The 15,379-nt window shown below is 39.3% G+C and overlaps 1 pseudogene; it reads left to right on the top strand.

Moving 5' to 3' along the window:
• Positions 1-6,268: 6,268 nt before the first annotated feature.
• Positions 6,269-10,328, top strand: LOC138443226 (zinc finger protein 639-like; annotated as a pseudogene).
• Positions 10,329-15,379: the final 5,051 nt, after the last annotated feature.

Here is a 15,379-nt window from a genome sequence, read left to right on the forward strand (position 1 = left end):
ATCCTATACTATTGCTTTAAGGCTAAGAAAAAAAAAACTCAAATGAATATTCCTTATGTCAGGATCAAATTCTTACTAAACACCATGGTATTCAAGTTTTCCATAAGTTTCATTTATCTTTAAAAAGATTCAAATTCTTTTAATATTTCCCAATCTTATTTTTTAAGGCTTTGCTCATGTTTTATTTCTATAAGCTCAAATGGTTGTCAAAATATATGGACTGTTCTCCTTTCAAAGTTCAGTCTGGTCTATCACTCCAACCATCTTTGGATCACTATATTTAAATTGCTCTAAATATATATCCTGAGAAATTAATTTTGACTAAATTAATACTAACTTTTAATTATTTCTGTTGTATTTATAAGTAGATTGCTATCTGTTGGAAAACAAGAATCAGGTTGTCCACAGTACCACAACCACAGAAAACAATGAAATCCACTATGATTTCTTATGAGTACTTATTATGACCAGGATATGTGATAAGCACCATGTCTTTTATTTTTTAATCTTCAGAGTCACTGCAAGCTAGTCTTTATTATTTCATTTGACACATGAGAAAATAAAGGCTTATAGATAGGTGTTAAATAGCTGTACCAAGATACCACAAATAATATTTAGTAGAGCTGAACTTAAAACCTAATTCTGTTGGAAAACTAACAAACAGAAAACCCTTTTCAGTTTATATATTATACAATATTTGCTTTGGTATCTATTTCAGCAGACAATACAGCTCTACCAAAAAGGAAACTTTGAAATGAGTTTTTGAAATCCAGCCTTACAGAAGGAAACACTAGTCTTGATAAGGAAACATTAAAATATTTCCAAAGCTTCCTTAGAATAACTAAATTCCTATCTCAAAAAAAAAAAAAAAAAGAAGGGAAAAATGCACACACACACACACACACAAAAGATAATTACTGTGAGGTAAAGAACTGATATTGCAGTCATGTTAGAGACCCTTACTAGTTGCGCTATGACATGAAATTTCCCCGAATCAAGCAAACATTATAAAGTTCTGTGACCAAAGACAGAAAAGGGTAAAGTGGTCCTTGTGAAGCTGAAAACTCAGCATCTGTGCACTATATGAGAGTTGGAGCATAAAGAAGGCTAAGCACCAAAAGATTGATGCTTTTGAATTGTAGTGTTGCAGAAGGCTCTTGAGAGGCCTTTGGACTGAAAGGAGATCCAACTAGTCCATCCTAAAGGAGATCCACCCTGAATATTCATTGGAAGGACTGATGTTGAGGCTGAAGCTCTAATACTTTGGCCACTTGATGCAAAGAGGTAACTCATTTGAAAAGACCCTGATGCAGGGAAAGATTGAAGGCAGGAGAAGGGGATGACAGAGGATGAGATGGTTGGATGGCATCACCAACTCAATGGACATGAGTCTGAGCAAGATCCAGGAGATAGTGAAGGACAGGGAAGCCTGGTGTGCTGCAGTTATGGGGTTGCCAAGAGTCAGACATGACAGTGACTGAACAAGAAGAAAAGAGTAGCTTTATTGCTTTGCCAGGCAAAGGTGGACTCACTGGGCTCCTGCCCCTTAATGGACTCGATAAAGGACAGAAATGGTCTGGATGGTCTGGACCTAACAGAAGCAGAAGATATTAAGAAGAGGTGGCAAGAATACACAGAAGAACTGTACAAAAAAGATCTTCACGACCCAGATAATCATGTTGATGTGATCACTAATCTAGAGCCAGACATCTTGGAATGTGAAGTCAAGTGGGCCTTAGAAAGCATCACTATGAACAAAGCTAGTGGAGGTGATGGAATTCCAGTTGAGCTGTTTCAAATCCTGAAAGATGATGCTGTGAAAGCGCTGCACTGAATATGCCAGCAAATTTGGAAAACTCAGCAGTGGCCACAGGACTGGAAAAGGTCAGTTTTCATTCCAATTCCAAAGAAAGGCAATGCCAAAGAATGCTCAAACTACCACACAATTGCACTCATCTCACATCCTAGTAAACTAACGCTGAAAATTCTGCAAGCCAGGCTTCAGCAATACGTGAACCGCGAACTCCCTGATGTTCAAGCTGGTTTTAGAAAAGGCAGAGGAACCAGAGATCAAATTGCCAACATCCGCTGGATAATGGAAAAAGCAAGAGACTTCCAGAAAAACATCTACTTCTGCTTTATTGAGTATGCCAAAGCCTTTGACTGTGTGGATCACAATAAACTGTGGAAAATTCTGAAAGAGATGGGAATACCAGATCACCTGACCTGCCTCTTGAGAAATCTGTATGCAGGTCAGGAAGCAAGAGTTAGAACTGGACATGGAACAACAGACTGGTTCCAAATAGGAAAAGGAGTACGTTAAGGCTGTATATTGTCACCCTGCTTATTTAATTTATATGCAGAGTACATCATGAGAAACGCTGGACTGGAAGAAACACGAACTGGAATCAAGATTGCTGGGAGAAATCTCAATAACCTCAGATATGCAGATGACACCACTCTTATGGCAGAGAGTGAAGAGGAACTAAAAAGCCTCTTGATGAAAGTGAAAGTGGAGAGTGAAAAAGTTGGCTTAAAGCTCAACATTCAGAAAATGAAGATCATGGCATCCAGTCCCATCACTTCATGGGAAATAGAAGGGGAAACAGTGGAAAGAGTGTCAGACTTTATTTTTCTGGGCTCCAAAATCACTGCAGATGGTGACTGCGGCCATGAAATTAAAAGACGCTTACTACTTGAAAGAAAAGTTATGACCAACCTAGATAGTATATTCAAAAGCAGAGACATTACTTTGCCAACAAAGGTCCGTCTAGTCAAGGCTATGGTTTTTCCTGTGGTCATGTATGGATGTGAGAGTTGGACTGTGAAGAAGGCTGAGCACCGAAGAATTGATGTGTTTGAACTGTGGTGTTGGAGAAGACTCTTGAGAGTCCCTTGGACTGCAAGGAGATCCAACCAGTCCATTCTGAAGGAGATCAGCCCTGGGATTTCTTTGGAGAGAATGATGCTAAAGCTGAAACTCCAGTACTTTGGCCACCTCATGCGAAGAGTTGACTCATTGGAAAAGATTTTGATGCTGGGAGGGATTGGGGGCAGGAGAAGAAGGGGACGACAGAGGATGAGATGGCTGGATGGCATCATGGACTCGATGGACGTGAGTCTGAGTGAACTCTGGGAGATGGTGATGGACAGGGAGGCCTGTCGTGCTGCAATTCATGGGGTCGCAAGTAGTCGGACACGACTGAGCGACTGAACTGAACTGAACTAGGGTGTGTTAGGGCCTGCACTCCTTTAATCTGATCTCCGGTGGTTTCTGCTGAACTTCTCTGGCTCTCAAGGTTATGAAACTGTGACTTTCTCTGGAATTAATAATTAATTCTCTGGAATTAAGAATGCTTCATCAAGTATCTAATATCTTGCATTTGTTGGGGATGTTAGTTCTGCAGAAGGGCTCAAAGATGTTGTTATGTGGACCTCTTGAAGCAGAACCAGGACTCAGCCCAAACCTGCTCTGTTGTTTCTTGACTGCTCCTCCCTTGTATCCCTTTCCTTGAAATCAGGGAAGGTCAAGGAGGCTGAAGTCTGTTTCCTACAAACCAGAAACAGGGAACACAAAGAGGCTTCTCTACACCATCATGCTCCATTTCACTTGGAGAAAACTCTGTCAAAGCATGGGCTATAGAGTTTTCTTTACTGAAGCTAGAATAAAGTGAAGTTTTTCAGTCGTGTCCGACTCTTTGCGACCCCATGGACAGCGTAGCCTACCAGGCTCTGCTGTCCATGGTATTTTCCAGGCAAGAATAATGGAGTGGGCTGCCATTTCCTTTTCCAGGGGATCTTCCCAACCCAGGGATCTAACCTGGATCTCCTGCATTGCAGACAGACACTTTACCATCAGAGCCACCAGGGGAAGACAAAGGAGCTTACAAAAGGCTTACCCTTTCTTTAGAAAAGTTTGCCAATGACTAGGTAGTACAAGCTCTGTTCTCTCCATAGGCTTTCATTCCCAAAGAAATTAGGGAAGAGATTATAGAACAATTCTGCTATTTATTCCACCAAAATAGTGTGACTTCTGGTCTCATAGTATTTTTAGCTAGCAGAAGCAGTAGAGTATATTTAGCATACTTATTCTAGCTTCTAGAATACTTATTCTAGCATACTTATTTTGGCTTCCCTGGTGGCTGGGAGGGTAAAACGTCTGCCTGAAATGCGGGAGACCTGGTTTAATCGCTGGGTTGGGAAGATCCCCTGGAGAAGGAAATGGCAACCAACCCCAGTACTCTTGCCTGGAAAATCCCATGGACAGAGGAGCCTGGTAGATTATGGTCCATGGTGTTGCAAAGAGTCAGACACGACTGAGTGACTTCATTTTCCTTTATCTGCAAAATGTTTTTCTTTGTTTAGAACATTGAAGAAAGACATCTTTGAATGACTTCTTTGATAAATTTTTTTAAATAATTTTTTCTGATTGTTATAAGCTTCTGTTTTTCTACCTCTACAATGCCTTTGGTTATTATGGATATATATCACAGCACAAATATTACCCAATAATTTTTTGGAAAAAGCAAGGGTTCTATTAATAGCCATAGTGATGAGAAAACACATTTAGAAATCTCTATTTGTCCTCTCACTTCCAATTTGTTTCCTCTAATTCACTACGTCAATGAGTAAGGCAGCCTCACTTGGAACTAAAATTCCTTAATTTTCTGCTAGGCAGATTTCTTATCTTTCTGGGACAGACATTGTCTGGCTCTAATCAGATTGTTGACTGAGAAAACAAGAGCTTAGAGAGAGACTGAATAACATTCAAAAAAAGCAAATAAATAAAGAAGGCTAGGAAAACATGAGTACTCTCCCTAAAGAAAAAAAAAGAGGACACATAAACTAAGTAAACTATTTATTTTCCCTCAAGAATGTCATTTCTTGACTGTTTGAGCAAGATCATTATTTGGGAGATAAAATAGCCATTGAATATCTTGTACTAAAATTTTTAAAAATCTGGTTATATTTTTGAATTTTTTTATAGCTTGAAATCTATGTGTGAGTTATAGCTATAATCTGTGTATCCTTCCTTTTCAGTTCAGCTCAGTCGCTCAATCGTGTCTGACTCTTTGTGATGCCATGAATCGCTGCACGCCAGGCCTCCCTGTCCATCACCAACTCCCGGAGTTCACTCAGACTCACGTCCATCAAGTCCGTGATGCCATCCAGCCATCTCATCCTCTGTCGTCCCCTTCTCCTCCTGCCCCCGATCCCTCCCAGCATCAGAGTCTTTTCCAATGAGTCAACACTTCGCATGAGGTGGCCAAAGTATTGGAGTTTCAGCTTTAGCATCATTCTCTCCAAAGAAATCCCAGGGCTGATCTCTTTCAGAATGGACTGGTTGGATCTCCTTGCAGTTCAAGGGACTCAAGAGTCTTCTCCAACACCACAGTTCAAAAGCACCAATTCTTCAGCACTCAGCCTTCTTCACAGTCCAACTCTCACATCCATACATGACCACAGGAAAAACCATAGCCTTGACTAGACGGACCTTAGTCAGCAAAGTAATGTCTCCGCTTTTGAATATACTATCTAGGTTGGTCATAACTTTTCTTCCAAGAAGTAAGCATCTTTTAATTTCATGGCTGCAATCACCATCTGCAGTGATTTTGGAGCCCAGAAAAATAAAGTCTGACACTCTTTCCACTGTTTCCCCATCTATTTCCCATGAAGTGATGGGACCGGATGCCATGATCTTCGTTTTCTGTGTGTTGAGCTTTAAGCCAACTTTTTTGCTCTCCTCTTTCACTTTCATCAAGAGGCTTTTTAGCTCCTCTTCACTTTCTGCCCTAAGGGTGATGTCATCTGTATATCTGAGGTTATAGATATTTCTCCCAGCAATCTTGATTCCAGCTTGTGTTTCTTCCAGTCCAGTGTTTCTCATGATGTACTCTGCATATAAATTAAATAAGCAGGGTGACAATATACAGCCTTGACATACTCCTTTTCCTATTTGGAACCAGTCTGTTGTTCCATGTCCAGTTCTAACTCTTGCTCCCTGACCTGCATACAGATTTCTCAAGAAGCAAGTCAGGTGGTCTGGTATTCCCATCTTAGTTTAGACTAAACTATCAAGGCAAAACCAGTTGGTTACTAAAACTTATGAGAAGAACAAAGGGTAGTCTTAGGAAACAAACCTCAGAATTTCATGGGAAAGAAAGTTGGTCAGATGATATGCCCCTTAAAGTTTTATATGGTTTAATTAATCATTGCTGAATTCTTAAAGAATCAAATGCATTTTGGATTTTAGGGAGGCTCCAAATGACAGAAATGTTATTGGAAACCCCTGAAAGGCCCAGCAGGATTTGTCTGTCCTTATTAACTAGAAAAGGAAAGTTATGACTTTGGAAGAAAAGTTATGACCAACCTAGACAGCATATTAAAAAGCAGAGACACTACTTTGCCAACAAAGCCCATCTAGTCAAGGCTATGGTTTTTCCTGTGGCCATGTATGGATGTGAAAGTTGGACTATAAAGAAAGCTGAGAGCTGAAGAATTAATGCTTTTGAACTGTGGTGTTGGAGAAGACTCTTGAGCGTCCCTTGGACTGCAAGGAGATCCAACCAGTCCATCCTAAAGGAGATCAGTTCTGAATATTCATTGGAAGGATTGATAATAAAGCTGAAATTCCAATACTTTGGCCACCTGATGCAAATAACTGACTCATTTGAAAAGACCCTTATGCTGGGAAAGATTGAAGGTGGGAGGAGAAGGGGATGATAGAGGATGAGATGGTTGGATGGCATCACTGACTTGATGGACATGAGTTTGAATAAACTCTGGGAGTTGATGATGGACAGGGAGGCCTGGCATGCTGCAGTCCATGGGGTTGCAAGGTGTTGGACATGACTGAATGACTGAACTGACTGACTGATTAACTAGAGAAGGTTGGGAAAACACTCTAGAAATGAAGTGTTATATAAAGATTAGTATCATTATTGGGGTCATTAAGCATGAGATCATGTATAGTATGGAACTGGTCCGTCTTCCTTAATCCTAACAGACTGAAATTTCCCACTGTATATTTCCCTTCTTGTCTTCAAACTGCTATTGATTTTGAAATTGTGATTTTTTTTTTAAGAACCACACAAATGTGGATACATTTTAATTGTACTTTTGGGTCATTATTATAATCTAACCTAGAAGGATGTACATAATTATTTGAAATAAAATTTAATGTAACATTTTGGTAACCTTTATTTGAAGTTTAAAAATTATCTTTACTATTATTACCTTTTATTATATATTTTAATTATCCTTCCTCTTCTTAGTCTATGCGTTCCCTTATTTTGAAAGCTAAAGTAGACTTGAGATTATTAAAGTTAGGGATGTGAAATTCCTTATTTCCTTCATTCTAAAATCCTTGAATATGTTTGTATCAGTTATTAGGAAATCTTTTGTTGGTATGAAACAAACTTTTAATCTGATAATGAGTTTTATCTTCAATAGAGATAAAGAATCCAGGATCATAGAAAAAGCAAGGGGTTTCCAGAAAAAGCATCTACTTCCAGTAAGCCTTTGACTGTGTGGAGCACAACAAACTAGAAATTCCTTAAATGGATGGGCATACCAGATCACCTTTCCTATCTCCTGAGAAGCCCATGTGCAGGACAAGAGTCAACAATTAGAACTGGACATGGAAAAATGGACTGGATCCAAATTGGGAAAGGAGTACATCAAGGCTGTATATTGTCACCCTGCTTATATAACTTATAGGCAGGATACATCATGTGAAATGCCAGCCTAGATGAATCACAGGCTGAAATCAAGATTGCCAGGAGAAATTTTAACAGCCTTAGATATGCCGATGATACCACTCTAGTGGCAGAAAGCAAGAGAAACTAGACAGTCTCTTGATGAAAGTGAAAGAGGAGGGTGAAAAAGCTGGCTTAACACTAACACTCCAAAAATTAAGATCATGGCTTTGGGTCCCATCACTTCATGGCACATAGATGGGGAAAATGGAAACAGGAAACAGTGTCACACTTTATTTTCTTGGGCCTCAAAATCACTGTGATGGTGGCTGCAGCCATGATATTAAAAGACGCTCGCTCCTTGAAAGAAAGACTATGACAACTAATGTAGATAGTGTATTGAAAAGCAGAGACATGCCCTGAGGGAATCCTTGTTGGTACAGACGTGCGTGTAGGGGTCATGGGCCACCAGGCCACCCCCGGGGCTGGAGGCCTATGGTCCCTCCTAGGCCCCGATTCTCACCTCCTCAACTCCTCACCTCCCTGCCATCTTGGCAGGCCCCTACGGCATGTGGCACAGATGTGGGGTGCATATTTTACCATCTGTGAAAACCTCTGTGTAATTTATTTTTTCCTCACTCAAGTATTAAAGATTACAGCAAATTTAAAAGATATGAATGAATATCCTACAAAAATAAAAAAAAAGACTTTATATCTTTCTACTTATTCAGATTCCTCTGGAATAAGCAGAATTACAGATGGATTCAGTGGAATTTTTTTCTGGTCAATTGTTACAGTGTTCTATGAGACAACCAGACAAAATATTTTGACAACAAAGATGATGATTCAGGTACAGAGACATCAAATGACTTGCCAAAATTTACAGATGGAATCAAGGTCAGAAACAGGAGTCAATACAACCTAGTTCCTGGTCCTGTTCTTAGAATTCTAGACCACACTGCCTTTCCTACAGAAAAATCTGCTGATATTGAAATCTGTGATGAAGAGTTTGACTCTCCTGAATCAGCCCACCAGCAAACTCAAGGAGAGAGCCCCACTGAAGTTCATACTACTGAAGATGTTCTAGTTGCCGCAGAAGTACATGAAATTTCTGAAGATTATGATATGGAGACAGAAAACAAATCCTCTGAGACTCTCCGAGACTAAACTGATGAAGAGTCACCAGCTAAACCTTGCAAAATTGTTGGCAAGAGCCAAGCTGTGAATGTGACTGTCCAGCAGAAATGACCTTGCAGCTTCTACTGCTAGTAGCAGTAGTTTCTGCCCAGCAGAAACGACCTTATTGAGAGCTAACAGCAGTGACCCCTATAAATGTGAACTTTGTGAGTCCAACAGGAGATATTTTTCTGATTTAAAGCAGCATATGATTTTGAAGCATACTGATTCAAAGGTGTGCTGCGTCTGCAGAGAAAGTTTCACTACCAGCTTCTGATCAAACATCCAAACTGCATGAAGAGGATCCTGACATTTGTAAATACTGTGATTATAAGACAGAAAGCTGTGGTATATGTACACAATGGAATACTAGTCAGCTATTAAGAAGAGTGCATTGGAATCAGTTCTAATGAGGTAGATAAAACTGCAGTCTATTATACAGAGTGAAGTAAATCAGAAAGAAAAATATCAATACAGTATATTAATGCATATATATGGAATTTAGAAAGATAGTAATGATGACCCTATATGCGAGACAGCAAAAGAGACACAAATGTAAAGAACAGACTTTTGGACTCTGTGGGAAAAGGTGAGGGTGGGATGATTTGATTGTCAGTCCAGGTTTAATGCATGAGACAGGGCACTCAGGGCCGGTGCACTGGGATGACCCTGAGGGATGGGATGGGAAGAAAGGTAGGAGGGGGGTTCAGGATGGGGGACACATGTACACCCATGGCTGATTCATGTCAATATATGGCAAAACCCACTATAATATTGAGTGGTTAACATAAAATAATTAATTTTTAAAAAAGACTAATTTTTGAGACCCTCAGCTGGCACATTGCAGACACTCATTTTAGTGATCACTTTTATGGGTGTGAGAAGTGTGACATACAATTCTCCTAGAGCAGGAAACTCTACCTACATTTCCAGGAGCATAGCTGTGATAAAAAGTACTTGTGACTGTTCTGTGAACATGAAGCGAATGATCCAGAAGGCTTGCATAGCCATGTGTTAAATGAGCATGCAGTTAATTAATAAAGTAATAAGTATAACAATGGAGAACATGGACAGTAGAGCCTCTTAAACAAAATCACACCTGACAAATGTAAAAACTTCTTTGTTAGTCAAGTATGTGGGTTTCAGAGTAGACTTCATACAAATGTTAACAGATACATTGCTATTGAACATGTTACATTTTTTCCACGTTTGTGATGACTGTGGGAAGGGCTTCTCAAGTACACTAGAATATTGCAAACACTTAAATCACATTTATCTGAAGGGATTTGCTTATGTCAATACTCTGAATATTCAACAGGAGAGACTGAAGATTTTAAAATTCATCTGGATCACAAACATTCAGCTGTTTTACCTCATAACTGTAGTGAATGCTTGATGAAGTTTGGAAGTGAAAGGGAATTAATAAGTCAATTTCCAATCTATGAGACATCTTGATTGTTCTCTTTAAATTCCATAATGTTGATGTGAAATAACTACTTTGGCAATGTTAAAAAAAAAAAAAAAAGCAGAGACATCACTTTGCTGACAAAAGTCCATATAGTCAAAGTTATGTTTTCCCCAGGATGTACAGATGTGATAGTTGGACCATAAAGAAGGCTTAGTGCCAAAGAGCTGATGCTTTCAAACTGTGGTACTGGAGAAGACTCTTGAGAGTCCCTTGGATAGCAAGGAGAACACACCAGTCAATCCTGAAGGAAAGCACCCTTAATATTCATTGGAAGGACTGATGCTGAAGCTGAAACTCCTGTACTTTGGCCACCTGATGTAAAGAGTTGACCCCTTGGAAAAGACCCTGATGCTGGGAAAGATTGAAGGCTGGAGGAGAAGGCGACAACAGAGGATGAGATGGTTGGATGGCATCACCAACTCAATGGATATGAGTTTGAGAAAACTCAGGGAGATAATGAAGGACAGGGAAGCCTGGCTTGCTGCAGCCCATGGGGTCACAAAGAGCCAGACATAACTTAGCCACTTAACAACAACAGCATCTCCAATAAGACTTTGTGTTCATTATTCATTTTATGATGCTTTTACTTTTATATTATACTGAAGAATACCTATATTTATCACATTTCTTTGTAATTAACAAAATGCTTTCTTTCATTGAAAGACAAACTCCATAAACACAGAGGGTCAAAAAAAAAAAAAAGGAAAGTTAAAAGAAAAAGTGAAAATGTAGTTGCTCAGTCCAGTCCTTTACAACACCATGGACTGTAGCCAGCCAGTCTCCTCTGTCTATGGAATTCTTAAGGCAAGAATACTAGAGTGGGTAGCCATTCCCTTCTCCAGAGGATCTTCCCAACCCAGGGAGTGAACCAAAGTCTCTTGCATTGAAGGCAAATTCTTTGCCATCCAAGCCACCAGTTCAGTTTAGTTCAGTTCAGTTCAGTTGCTCAGTCATGTCCAACTCTTTGTGACCCCATGGACTGCAGCACACCAGGCCTTCCTGTCCATCACCCCTCCTGGAATTTACTCAAACTCATGTCCATTGAGTTGGTGATAGTATCCAACCATCTTATCCTTTGTCATCCCTTCTCCTCCTGCCTTCAGTCATTCCCAGCATCAGGGTTTTTTCAAATGAGTCACTTCTTTGAGTAGGTGGCCAAAGTATTGGGAGTTTCAGCTTCAGCATCAGTCCTTCCAATGAATATTCAGAACTGATCTCCTTTGGGATGGACTGGTTGGATCTCCTTGCAGTCCAAGGGACTCTCAAGAGTCTTCTCCTGCACCACAGTTCAAAAGCTTCAATTCTTCAGTTCTCAGCTTTCTTTATAGTCCAACTCTCACATCCATACATGGCTACTGGAAAAACCATAGCTTTGACTAGAGGGACCTTTGTTGGCAAAGTAATGTCTCTGCTTTTTAATATGCTGTCTAGGTTGGTCATAACTTTTCTTCCAAGGAGCAAGCGTCTTTTAATTTCATGGCTGCAGTCACCATCTGCAGTGATTTTGGAGTCCCAAAAAATAGTCTGTCACTGTTTCCATTGTTTCCCCATCTATTTACCACGAAATGATGGGACCAGATGCTATGATATTAGTTTTCTGAATGTTGAGTTTTAAGCCAACTTTTTTACTCTCCTCTTTCACTTTCATCGAGAGGCTGTTTAGTTCTTCATAATTTTTAACTTGTTCTTTCAATATTTACTTATTACCTGCTCATTAATTGGAATAAAGGTACCAGATTACAAAAGTTTATTTCTTAATTCATGACCTTTCCTTTTGTTGAGAAGATTTACAGTCTCTAAATTCAGCTCAGTAATTGGGTTGAATATTTACTCAGGAAAATAATTTTGTTTTACTTATCTATGAGGCATTTATTATAGTATAAAGAGAAAAGAAAAAGACATTTTATGTATATTTTAAAAAAACAGTCTTCAGAACATTGATGTCATTAATAGCTTTATATTTAATGTTAATTGTTTGATTGATTATTATTTTTTTGTTGTTATTAAAAGCTTGACTGAGTTCTTTCACTTTCCTTCTTGGTAGTTTGACCACAGGCAGGCATAGTAATGGAAAAGCTTATAAAATGAGAGAGAGAGAGTTATAGTTTTAAAATAAGTAAAAATTTATGAAATTTTAAGTTTTTAAATTTTTATAATGTCCACAGGTGGTACATACCCTTAAAATAATTAGTCCCACCCCTCAACTTTCTTTCTTATACATACTGAATCTGCTTTCATACACCAGTTAGCAAATATTTGCCACTATGTCATACTTGGAATATTCCGTCTCCCAACTGTTTGATTTTAGAAATATTAATATCTTTGTATAACAGTGTTTGTTCAATTATTAGACTATTTTATGTCATATGTGTTTTGAAATGAGTAGAAAATTGAAAATGCTAAAATGGTGGAAGTATTAAGTGTATTAAAAGTATAACTTTTAATTCATTTGAATTTCATTAAATTTAATTCAATTATGAAAGAAAATAGAGAAGCAAAATGGTATAAAATCATAAAAATCTGTAATTAAGTACAGCTTTTGAAAGGTGAGGCTTAATGATAAATTTATGGATATTATTAAACATTGGATTGAGTGATAATAATGTTATAGCTAAAATTTTTGAATGCTTTGCCCTGGCACAGAGCTAAGGTTTATAAGAGTGTTGTATAATTTGATTTCCACAACAACAATATGAAATGTATGTCAGGAACTGTGAAGGGGCTGAGATTTTATTCTACATGCCTGCAAGTTGACATAAATTCACCGAGGCAGGTAGAGGATACAAACTGGTGGAACAGAGATGAAGATCTGTGTGTTACAGAAACGGCAGAAACCAGACTATCAGCATTTGTCCCAGTCTCCACATCCAGATTCCTATAGGGCAATGCAGTGAGAGCTGGGCGACTCCTGGTTTGCATTATAGGAGAGGAAGCCCAAATTTTAGGAAACTTCAATCTTTTAAAGGGACTATAAGCAAGCTGGCCCAGTTTTTGCTCAGGAAGGAGCTATTATGATTATTATTATTATGGACAGCAAAAGGTAGTGCTTCTAGCCTGGCATATATCTTTCAGGGTTGTTTGTTGTGCAAATATTTTTGAAAAGGTAGTCTGGAAAAAAATGTTAGGAGGATCTTGATTCACAAGATAAGCAGAAACATGGAAGACTCATGGGAAATTGGGCTTCCCTGGTGGCTCAGTGGTAAAGAACTTGCCTGCCAATGCTGGAGATGCAGGTTAGATCCCTGGGTTGGAAAGATCCCCTGGAGTAGGACATGGCATCCCACTCCAGTTTTCCTGCCTGGAGATTTCCATTTACAGAGGAGCCTGGTGGGCTACACTCCTCAGGGTCACAAAAGAGTCGGACATGACTTAATAATTAGACAACAACAACAACATGGGAAATTGTCTCCCAACATTATAAATTTTGTTATTCCCAGTTTAAGAAAGTGAAGTTTTGAAACTTCAGGTAACTTATTAAAGTCACACAAATTTGTATCAGAACATCATTCTAGTGGTCTAAATGCAAAGGGGAGCTCATAATTCTATGTAGCTAATGACAGGATGAGAATTCACCAGAGAATCCTTTGTTTAGAGAAGCCTGCCATTCATATTCCTGTGATAACATTTTATTATCTGTGGACTATGCAAAACAACAGCAGAAAAACCCCTGTCTCACAGCTCCAGACTTAATCCAAGCTCAATGTCTTGCAATTTTTTTCAATTGTAATCTTTTTTTGCAGTATTAGAACAAGTTCCTTCTTTGTATTCAGTCACTTCAGATTATCTCTTAAAAATTAACTTTCTAAAATATGTAAAATTGAATTGTATCAGTTCAGTTCAGTCGCTAAGTCGTGTCCGACTCTTTGCAACCCCATAAATCACAGCATGTCAGGCCTCCCTGTCCATCATCAACTCCCAGAGTTCACTCAAACTCATGTCCATTGAGTTGGTGATGCCAACCAGACACCTTAACCTCTGTCGTCCTCTTCTCCTTCTGCCCCCGATCCCTCCTAGCATCCGGGTCTTTTCCAATGAGTCAACTCTTTGCATGAGGTGGCCAAAGTACTGGAGTTTAAGCTTCAGCATCAGTCCTTCCAATGAACACCAGGACTGATCTCCTTTAGAATGGACCGGTTGGATCTCCTTGCAGTCCAAGGGACTCTCAAGAGTCTTCTCCAACACCATAGTTGAAAGCATCAATTCTTCTGCTCTCAGCTTTCTTCACAGCCCAACAATCACATCCATACACGACCACTGGAAAAACCATAGCCTTGACTAGACAGACCTTTGTTGGCAAAGTAATGTCTCTGCTTTTGAATAGGCTATCTAGGTTGGTCATAACTTTCCTTCCAAGGAGTAAGCGTCTTTTAATTTCATGGCTGCAGTCACCATCTGCAGTGATTTTGGAGCCCCCCAAAAATAAAGTCTGACCCTGTTTCCACTTTTTCCCCATCTATTTCCCATGAAGTGATGGGACGGGATGCCATGATCTTTGTTTTCTGAATGTTGAGCTTTAAGCCAACTTTTTCACTCTCCTCTTTCACTTTCATCAAGAGGCTTTTTAGTTCCTCTTCACTCTCTGCCCTAAGGATGGTGTCATCTGCATATCTGAGGTTACTGGGATTTCCCCCGGCAATCTTGATTCCAGCCCAGAGTTGTTCATGATGTGCTCTGCATATAAGTTAAATAAGCAGGGTGACAATATACAGCCTTGACGTACTCCTTTTCCTATTTGGAACCAGTCTGTTGTTCCATGTCCAGTTCTAACTGTTGCTTCCTGACCTGCATATAGGTTTCTCAAGAGGCAGGTCAGCTGGTCTGGTATTCCCATCTCTTTCAGAATTTTCCACAGTTTATTGTGATCCACACAGTCAAAGGCTTTGGCCTAGTCAATAAGGTAGAAATAGTTGCTTTTCTGGAACTCTCTTGCTTTTTCCATGATCCAGCAGATGTTGGCAATTTGATCTCTGGTTCCTCTGCCTGTTCTAAAACCAGCTTGAACATCTGGAAGTTCGTGGTTCACGTATTGTTGAAGCTT

This window comes from Ovis canadensis, chromosome 7, assembly GCF_042477335.2.
Source record: "Ovis canadensis isolate MfBH-ARS-UI-01 breed Bighorn chromosome 7, ARS-UI_OviCan_v2, whole genome shotgun sequence".
NCBI classification, from domain to species: Eukaryota; Metazoa; Chordata; class Mammalia; order Artiodactyla; family Bovidae; genus Ovis; species Ovis canadensis.